Raw genomic sequence first — 10,429 nt, 5'->3', positions numbered from 1 at the left:
GATTGATTGATTGATTTCTGGACTGAATAAGAAAGAAGATAGGCATTAACATATTTACAACTTGTGAGAGCAGAAGGAAGAGTGAAGGAAGATCTGATAGGGAGAAAAACAAATCTGCCAGGTTGGAATATCAAAATGAGTCACAGTATGTAACCAAAAGTGCAGTTGAATATACTTATATCCCCAAGTTCTGAAGATGGATAAACTTTTTAAAGAGAGGGGTTTGTGTACTTCTGACAGAAGTTTCTTTTAAGAGGGGGTTTGTTTTTTCTAAGAGAAGGTTCTAATCTCTCAAATGAACAAGAACTTTTCCTACATCTATCATGAGGGTGCTTCTTAGGAAGGAGAGTTCTTTTCTGTATTCAAATCTGATAAAGTACAGGGAGCGGCCAGGCTGGGGGCCCGGTGAGTTCTGGGCCTGGAATTTGGAAACAGGTGACACCGGTTCCCCGCAGCCAAGCCACAACTCGGAGTCCCGCCTTGGACACCTGAGTCCTGCTTCCATTCCCGTCCCCTAATGGCCGTGTCCTCTGGGGGACTCTGGATGCCAGGGCCCCCAACTCTGCGGCTGGCAAAAAGCCAGGGGGTCAGAGGTCAGAGGTCAGGCCTGGCCGGACACACACAGGAGGGTCTGTCCCCTCTGGGGCCATGAGCCGGACGAGGGGGCTGCCCCCCAGCCTACCTGGGCTACTGGGGCTGCTGCTGCTGCTCAGTACAGGTGCTGATAGGAGTGAAGCCGACCCAGTCCCTTGCGGAGTAGCCCCCCAGGCCCGCATTGTGGGGGGCAGAACGCCCCGGCCGGCCAGTGGCCTGGCAGGTCAGCATCCTGCACAACAGCGGCCACGTCTGCGGGGGCTCCCTCATCGCCAGTCAGTGGGTGCTGACTGCCGCTCATTGCTTCCCCAGGGAAAATAAGATTGAGGACTACGACGTCCGGCTGGGGGCCCACCAGCTGGACTCCTTCAGTTCCGACTTGGTGGTGAAAAGAGTAAAGGAGGTGCACTCCCACCCTGACTACCGCGAGGAGGGCTCCACGGGGGACATCGCCCTGATACGGCTCTGGGACCCCGTGGCCTATATGCACTACATCAGGCCCGTCTGCCTCCCGGCCTCCAACGTGTCCTTTCCCAATGGCCACCGCTGCACCGTGACTGGCTGGGGCTACATGATGAGCTCCGGTGACATGGCGGTGGCCTAACAGAGACGGAGCTGGCTCTGAAGACTGAGCCCCCTTCCTCCCAGACTGAGTCCCCTCCTTCCTCTCCCCCTCCTCCCCTTCCCCATCCCCCCTCCTTACCTCCTTCCCCTCCCCACAGCACCTGTATATATGTATATGTTTGTACAGATTTGTTACTCTATTTCACTTGTACATATATATTCTATTTATTTTATTTTGTTACTATGTTTTGTTTTGTTGTCTGTCACCCCCTTCTAGACTGTGAGCCTGCTGTTGGGTAGAGACCATCTCTATACGTTGCCAACTTGTACTTCCCAAGTGCTTAGTACAATGCTCTGCACACAGTAAGTGCTCAATAAATACGATTGAATGAATAAATGAAATCTCATTCACCCCATAAGTAATGATAATTATATTTATTGAGTGCCTACTGAATTCAATGCACTGGACTCTGCACTTAGGAAAGTATAATTGTAGTACAAGACATATTCCAATCAATTGATCTATCAATCAGTTGTATTTATTGAGTATTTATTCTGTGCAGGCCACTGTACTAAGTGCTTGGGAGAGTACAACATCATAATTTGACAGACACATGTCATCATCATCATCATCAATTGTATTTATTGAGCGCTTACTGTGTGCAGAGCACTGTACTAAGCGCTTGGGAAGTACAAGTTGGCAACATATAGAGACAGTCTCTACCCAACAGTGGGCTCACAGTCTAAAAGTCCTGCTCACAACGAGCTTACTTCCTCCATCTCCTTCTTGCCACCTCCACGAGGAATCTATTTGTGGCCCACTGCATGCTTAAAACTGAGGCAAATGGGCCAGTTCTCAAAATAATTGCCCAAACCTCTTCTTCTTTGTCTACTGAAGGGTTCTGAACAACCGAAGATTTGCAATATGATGCTAATTGTCAAATTGGGGCCTCTGCAACATGCAAAATTATCAACTCATTTGCTTGTGTATGTGCATTTAAGGGTCTATCCATAAAGCCCACTAGCAAAAATTCCCATTAGCCAGAAAAATTAGGGAGATTTCCCGCCAATAAGCCTTTCTAGCAATAAAAGTGACTTTCCTATGTAGAAAAACTACATGGCAGGTAAGCAGCAGCCACCCTGGTTGATAACTGACAATGAAGAAACGAAGAACAGAGATTCCTACCAACTGAGTGACCAGAGTTTCTCTGTTTGGATAGAACTCTGAATAAATATATTGCTTTGTTCCCAACCTGGGTACACACTATCATGAGCTAAAGATGAAATCTAATTTCAAGGTTCTTAATACTGACCCTAGGTTTCCTTGTTCAACTGTACTACTATACATTTCCCTGTAATTTTAATTCTAACAACTTTTTTTTACAACTCGGAAGAAAGAGTGAATTATCAAGGAAGGTTGCTATATTTCCTGTTCATAAAACCTAAAGATAGAACTAATATAATCTCTTTAGGATTGTTTAAAATAGAACTTTCTCAATCTCATAATGCAGTGCAGTGGCTAAAGTTAGAGTTTTGGCACTCATAGACTCTGGAATTCCCTTCCAGCATTTTAAGTCTCTGGTGACCTATATATAACCTTGGAAATTAAGGAATCTGAGATGCAAACCAAGATCGTTGGATGAAATTATAATCATAATTATTACAGAAAATACTGTTTTTGCTAATGCTATTTAGCTAATATGAATGTTAGCAGTAATGAGAACTCCATTTTTTTCAAGCTTTACAAGCAGTTGTCAGATTCACCACCCACAATTTTATGGTTGAAAAAACTAAGGCACAAAAAGGTTGAGTGATTTTTCGAAGGTCAAATAGCAAGTCAGTGCTGGAGACAGCATTAAAATTCAGAGTTCTGGCATCAGTGCTGTGGGCCATGCTTTGTGAGTCTCTCAGTCTCCTCATCTGTAAAACTAAAATAAAATTTCGTGTCAACCCTAAGAAGAATTAAATCAGGTTTGTTCTTCTGTGAGATGCCTGCTGTTCACACATACATATATGTACTCATACACCCCAAGAAACATGCACACTCATTCTCTGTAGTGTTCCTCCATGTGTGACACCTTGGAGCATATACACGACTGAATTTTTACATAACTGCTTCTTCTAAAACCACATTACCCTGTATTTAGTTGTGTGTCACTTGAAGAACACGATCTAATTCTACCATTAAGTTCTATTGAAGCCATTTAGTAAAAATACATGTTTTGAAGAACTGAGGTCATTACTATTGACAATTAATAGATACAGTGCATCTTCTTGTTGTAGAACTGCAATAGACACTGTGATTGCATAAATGTGTTTGTAGCAAGACAAGATCAAAAACAATGAGGTCCTGGAATACATTCAGTCTGCCAGCACTGCAGCAATTCTTTCCAAAATACACCTACCTTAACTGAATGGGAGGTACGTGAGTAGAATGAATCAGGAGAGATAATCAAGCAGCTGGTGGCTCATGAGTTAAGTGAGCAAAAAGGAGAACCAAATTATTTTATTTTGACACAATAAAATGAAACTTCAAGTGAGGTGGCATAGATGTGGAATGTTAGGAGCCAGAAGCACTGATTGGACAAGAACAAAGTGAGGTAACTCTCCCAGAATGGAGAATTTGAGAGTATTCTATCTTCAAAAGAAGATATGTAAAGAGAATTGTAAGCTCAGGTTAACAAATGACACACAATGCAAGGGACAGTCTTTTGTACTATACACAAAGAATTGCTAGTCACTTCTCAGTCTTTTTAGCCACACTCCTGCTTGCATGCACACAACTAGAATCTCAGTCAGTAACACATCTTTAATCTCAAAGGACAGCTCTGCAAAGATCCTATGATTATATACTTAGAAGCAACCACTGGGACTTAATGTGGGCAGTTAGGATTACCACTCTAATCTCTTAATTCCTAGAGGGAGGGCTGTTGTGAACCCATGCAGGGATGCCCTCAGGAGGGTGGTCTCAAGGAATCTCTGGGGATGGGAATGAGGGGAAGGAAAACGTGGAGATAATTTCTTTAGCCTGATGGTGCTGACAACGTATCCCATCAGGAACATACTTTGTGGACAGGAACGTGTCTACCACATCTGAGGTATTATACACTCCCAAGCATTTAATACAGTTCTAAACACATAGTAACTGCTCAATAAATACCACTGATTGATTGAACGATGGAAAACAAACTCAGGACTGAGAATCTGTGCAGAGGAATTGATTATAGTATTTGCATGCTCCACTCACAGTCACTTGTTCCCTACCAGCCATGTTTCCACTGAGGTCATGTGGGGAAATGATGGGGTCATAATGTGGGGTCATAATGAGGTCATAATGGGGTCAAATATGGGGTTATAATGTGCACGCAGAGAGTTTTAATGTAAAAGGCCCATTTATAGTCATTGTGACCGTAGCATCATGTTAATATTATTGATTATTGAGATTATTGATTAGGGGAAGCAACATGGCTCAGTGGAAAGAGCACAGGCTTTGGAGTCAGAGGTCAGGGGTTCAAAGCCCGGCTCCACCACTTGTCAGCTGTGTGACTTTGGGCAAGTCACTTAACTTCTCTGTGCCTCAGTTACCTCATCTGTAAAATGGGGATTAAGACTGTGAGCCCCCGTGGGACAACCTGATCACCTTGTAACCTCCCCAGCACTTAGAACAGTGCTTTGCACATAGTAAGCGGTTAATAAATGCCTTTATTATTATTATTATTATTATATTGGGCTGAAGCACAATTATCTGCCAGGTAATAGTCTTAATAGTTGCTATGGTCTTTGCCTCCCATAATAAAATATATTTCAGGAATCCTTCTAGGCCCATACACCTCACAGAGTGCCCTAAGCATCCTTTGGTCAGAATACTTTACAGTTGATAGCATAGCCCACTTAGCAATTGCAAGCTTAATCAGTCAGTCAATCATATTTACTAAACTCTTACTGTGTGCAGTGCACTCTACTAAGCGCTTGGGAGAATACAATATAACAGACACAGTCCCTGCCCACCACAACCTAGAAATGATTGGGTATAGAATCCAAATCCTCTTTTTCCAGAGCAAGACTCTCTTCCCACCAGACCAACTGTAGGACTGCCCTGAGATTACCTTGTAAATGGATCTTCCAAGACATATTAATTGTGAACCCTTCAAAATGAATGCTTTGAATTTTTCCCTCTTCTATTCTCTCTTCATAATAGCAGACTAATAGTGACAATAATGAGTGGCATTTTTTTAGGGTTTACTTTATACCAAGCACTGAAGTAAAACAGATAATCAGGTTAGACAGAGTCTTTGTCCCACATGGGTTTATAATCTAGGTGGGAGGAAGAATAGGTATTGGCTTCCTATTTTACAGATGAAGAAACTGAGAAATAATAAAGATCAGTAAGTTTCCAAAGGTCACACAACAGGCAAGGAGGAAGAGCCAGGATTAGAACCAGTCTTCTACTCCCAAGCCCAACCTCTTTCCACTGGGGTACACATTTAGCATGTAGGATGTAGTATGAATTATCAAGTGCCCTTGTTTTGCTTGAGGCTAAAATCCCACAAATTCTTCAAAGTCCAGGACAGAGTAAGCCTTGCTGGCCATCATCATCATTATCAATGATATTTATTGAGAGCATTTATTTATTTATTTATTGAGAGTATTTATATTCAGAACACTATAGTAGACACTTAGGAGAGTACAATATGACAGAATTGGAAGACATGTTCCCTGCCCACTAGGAATTTACAATCTAGAGGAGGAGACAGACATTAACATAAAATAATTAATTACAGATATGTACATAAAAGCCTTGGGTCTCAGCCAAAACCTGCAATGAGAAATATCTATATAACATCTATCAATTGATAGATGATAGATAAATAGAAAATCTCCTACTTCCATAAGAATAGAGAGGTTTGGGGACCAATGAAAAATTTATTAGAAATGTTGATGGACAGCATGAAACTTTACTGACCCCTCGCCCATGTCCCGCCTCTAACCTAGAACTCACTCCCCTTTCTTATCCAACAGACCATCACTTTTTCCACCTTCAAAAGCTTATTAAAATCTCATATCCTCCAAGAGGACTTTTCCTACTATGAACTCATTTCCCCCATTCTCTTTACCTTCTGCATTACCCTTGCACTTGGATTTGTACTTTTTATTCACCCACCCCTTAGCTCCAGAGCACTTCTGTGCATATCTATAATTTATTTGTTCATATTAATGTCTGTCTCCCTTCTAGACTGTAAGCTCCCTGTGGGTAAGGTATGTGATTACCAGTTCTGTCACACTGTACTTTTGCACGCACTTAGTACAGTGTTCTGTGCACAGTAAGCACTCAAATTCTTTTGACTGATTGGTTTACACCTAATATTTCAATATCCTCAATGCTATTAATGAGACAATGAACCAGGAGGCCTTATATATATACCTGTATATATGTTTGTACATATTTATTACTCTATTTATCTTACTTGTACACATCTATTCTATTTATTTTATTTTGTTAGTATGTTTGGTTTTGTTCTCTGTGTTCCCCTTCTAGACTGTGAGCCCACTGTTGAGTAGGGACTGTCTCTATATGTTGCCAACTTGTACTTCCCAAGTGCTTAGTACAGTGCTCTGCACACAGTAAGCGCTCAATAAATACGATTGATTGATTGATTGAGTAATTGATTTTAAGGGTGAAAGGGTAGCAGTAGAGATAATATCAGATATATTTATAAAGGCAGTGACATTCAATTTGTCAGTAAGTAGATTAGAAACCAGATTTAAGGATGAGTTATTAGATGTCTATTAGATCCTTTGATTCTCTCTTTGGTCCCCTGATAACTCTGGGAAAAGTGTACAAAAAGAAATGAATCAGGCAACTGTCATCATTATAATAAAATGGCACAATGAAGTGGCTTCCAATTTTGACAAAAATTTTGCTTTACAGTAATAACATCTATATCTAGTAAAAAATAATTCAGAGGAGGATTCCATTAGATCTTCTAAAGAAGAAGCATTTAACAGAGGACACATTCAATGTAAGAGGCTTGAGTGTCAGCCCAAATCAACAATAAGGATTTTACTTCAGGATGGAAGGTTCATAGCTCAAACAGATTTGATACTATAGTGATTTTCAATTACAGAAATTTATGTGATATGTTCTGTAGTAAGACTTACCTCAATGATTATTGATCTAATGGAAAAGATAAAAGGAAAAAAATCCTCCCATGATAGAGGGAGGAGAAAATAGGCAAGAAATATAAATCAATCAATGGTACATATTGAGCTTGGACTTTGTACTGAATCCAATATTAAGTGCTTGGGAGAGTACAATAAAGTTGGTATTCACATTTTCTACACTCTCAGTGCTTGCACTCTCAAATGTGGGACTACTGTACTTTCCCAAGTGCTCACCACATATTAAGTGATCAATAAATACAATTGAATGAGTGCTTACTGTATGTTGACCACTGTATTAAGCATTTACTTAGCACTTAGTTGGTACACATGTTCCTTTTTTATTTGGTAAGTGCTTACTATGAGTCAAAACACTGTTCTAAGCACAGGGAAAGGTAGAAGTTAATTAGGTCAGACACAGTCCCTTGTCCCACTGGGACTCACAGTCTAAATAGGAGGGAAAACAGGTATCTAATTCCTATTTTATAGTTGAGGAAACTGAGGCAAAGTTAATTCAATTCAATTGTACTTATTAAGTGCTTACTGTGTGCAAAAACTGTACTAAGTGCTTGGGAAAGTGCAATACAGCAGTAAAACCTCTGCTCACAATGAGCTCACAGTCTAGGTGGAGCTAGACATCAATACAAATAAACAGACATCAATAAAAATAAATACAATTACAGATATATACATAAGTGCTATGGGGTGGGGAGATGGGGAAGAGCAAAGGGAGCAAGTCAGGGCTGTGAAGAAGGGAGCGGGAGATGAACAGAAGTGGGGATTATTCTGGGAAGGCCCCTTGGAGGACATTTGCCTTCAGTAAGTCTTTGAAGGTGGAGAGAATAATTGTCTGGCAGACTTAAGGAGGGAGGGCTTTTCAGGCCAGAGGTAGAATGTGGGCCAGGGATTGGTGGCGAGACATGTGAGATTGAGGCACAGTGAGAAGGTTATTACCAGAGGAGCAGAGTGTGTGGGTTGGGATGTAGAAAGAGAGAAGTGAGGTGAGGTAGGATGGGAGGAGGTGATGGAAAGCTTTAAAGTCAATGGTGAGGGGTTTTTGTTCGATGCAAAGGTGGATAGACAACCACTGGAGATATTTGAGGAGGGGGGGTCACATGTCCTGAAAGTTTCTGCTGCGTGGCTCAGTGGAAAGAGCACAGGCTTTGGAGTCGGAGGTCATGGGTTCAAATCCCAGCTCCGCCAGCTGTCAGCTGTGTGACTTTGGGCAAGTCACTTAACTTCTCTATGCCTCAGTTACCTCATCTGTAAAATGGGGATTAAAACTGTGAGCCCCCCGTGGGACAACCTGATCACCTTGTAACCTCTCCAGCGCTTAGAATGGTGTTTTGCACATAGTAAGCGCTTAACAAATATCATTATTATTATTATTATTAAAGATAAGCCAGGCAGCAACGTGAAGAATAGACCGGAGTGGAGAGAGGCAGGTGGCTGGGAGGTCAAAAAGGAGTCTGATGGGTGGGATAGGATGAGTGATTATGCTACCATGGTATCAGTTTGGATGGAGAGGAAAGGGCAGATTTTAATGATGTTGTAAGGTGAGACTAACAGGATTTGGTGGCTGATTGGATATGTGGGTTGAATGCGAGACCAGAGTCAAGGATACTGCCAAGCTTATGCGCTTGTGAAACGGAAAGGATGGCAGTGCCTTCTACAGCCATGGCAAAGACCAGGAGAGGACAAGGTTTGGGTGGGGAGATAAGGAGCTCTGGTTTGGACATGTTAAGTTCAGGGCAAATGGAGAACATCCAAGTAGAGATGTCTTGAAGGCAGGAGTAGATGCAAGCCTGAAAAGAGGGAGAGAGATTGATGGGGCGAGGTACATTTGGGTATAATAATAATAATGATAATAATAATAATAATAATAATAATAATAATAATAATGGCATTTGTTAAGCGCTTACTATGTGCAAAGCACTGTTCCAAGCGCTGGGGGGGATACAAGGGGATTAAGTTGTCCCATGTGGGGCTCACAGTCTTAATCCCCATTTTACAGCTGAGGTAACTGAGGCTCAGAGAAGTTAAGTGACATCTGCATAGAGAAGGTAGTTGAAGCCAAGGAAGTGAATGAGTTCTCCAAGGGAATGAGTGTAGATGGAGAATAGACGGGGACTCAGAGACCCCCGACAGATAGGGGATGGGAGGGAGAGGAAGAGTCCATGAAGGAGACTGAGAATGAACAGTCAGAGAGATAAGAGGACAAGAAGGAGAGGACAGAGTCAGTGAAGCCATGGTTGGATAACATATCCAGGAGAAGAGGGTGGTCCACAGTGCCAAAGGAAACTGTGAGGTAGAGGAGGATTAGGAACCATTAGATTTGGTAAGAAGGAGATGATTGGTGAACTCTGAGAGGGTGTTTCAATGGAGTGAAGGGGACGGAAGCCGGATTGGAGAGGGTCCATGAGAGAATTGTAGGAGAGGAAGTTAAATGTCTTGCCTAAGGACACACAGCAAGCAATTGCCTGAGCCAGGATCAGAACTCAAATCATCTGACTGCTGGACCCATGCTCTTTCCACTAGACTACACTGCTTCTCAAAGAGCCTAAAAGGCTGCTGCTGTCAATCATTGTCAAATTAATATCTATACTGACATTTGAGTTTGTAATCATTTTTGACTGCTTCAAACTAGAACTATAAATGTAGAGTATGAAAAAATAAATTAAATCATATCTCTAATCCTTTAACATTAGTGTTCAATTCCTTAAAGTTCCTAAATGAATGTAGCTAACATTTTCTTGGCAAGTATGAACTTACCTTTAAATTAACCTCAGGACAAATAAAAAAAAAACCCAGCAAATGATCCTGAAAGAACATTTTGTGCTTCCAGAGAAACTTTCATTTGAAGATCCCAAAGGGCTTCAGGGTACTTCATGGAAGTCCCATTAGAAGGGTGAATTGAAGGGAAGGAAAATATGTGACTCACATTTCAAAAAGAAGACCTCACACTCACTCCTTAGCTGCCTGGACTTCTCTGCTGCACCTGCCCAATTCCAAATCTAATCATAGCAGTATGGTCATTTTAATGTACCGTTTGTCAGGTAGGAATTTCCCATGAGTGCATCACCTCAACGTTTAGGTCTGTACCCCTAAAGCA

General features: G+C 41.6%; 1 pseudogene; it reads left to right on the top strand.

Annotated features, from left to right (window-relative positions):
• Window positions 1–648: 648 nt before the first annotated feature.
• LOC119942158 lies at window positions 649–1,198 on the top strand (annotated as a pseudogene).
• Window positions 1,199–10,429: the final 9,231 nt, after the last annotated feature.

This window comes from Tachyglossus aculeatus, chromosome 2, assembly GCF_015852505.1.
Source record: "Tachyglossus aculeatus isolate mTacAcu1 chromosome 2, mTacAcu1.pri, whole genome shotgun sequence".
NCBI classification, from domain to species: Eukaryota; Metazoa; Chordata; class Mammalia; order Monotremata; family Tachyglossidae; genus Tachyglossus; species Tachyglossus aculeatus.
This window is presented reverse-complemented; position numbering and strand designations above follow the sequence as displayed.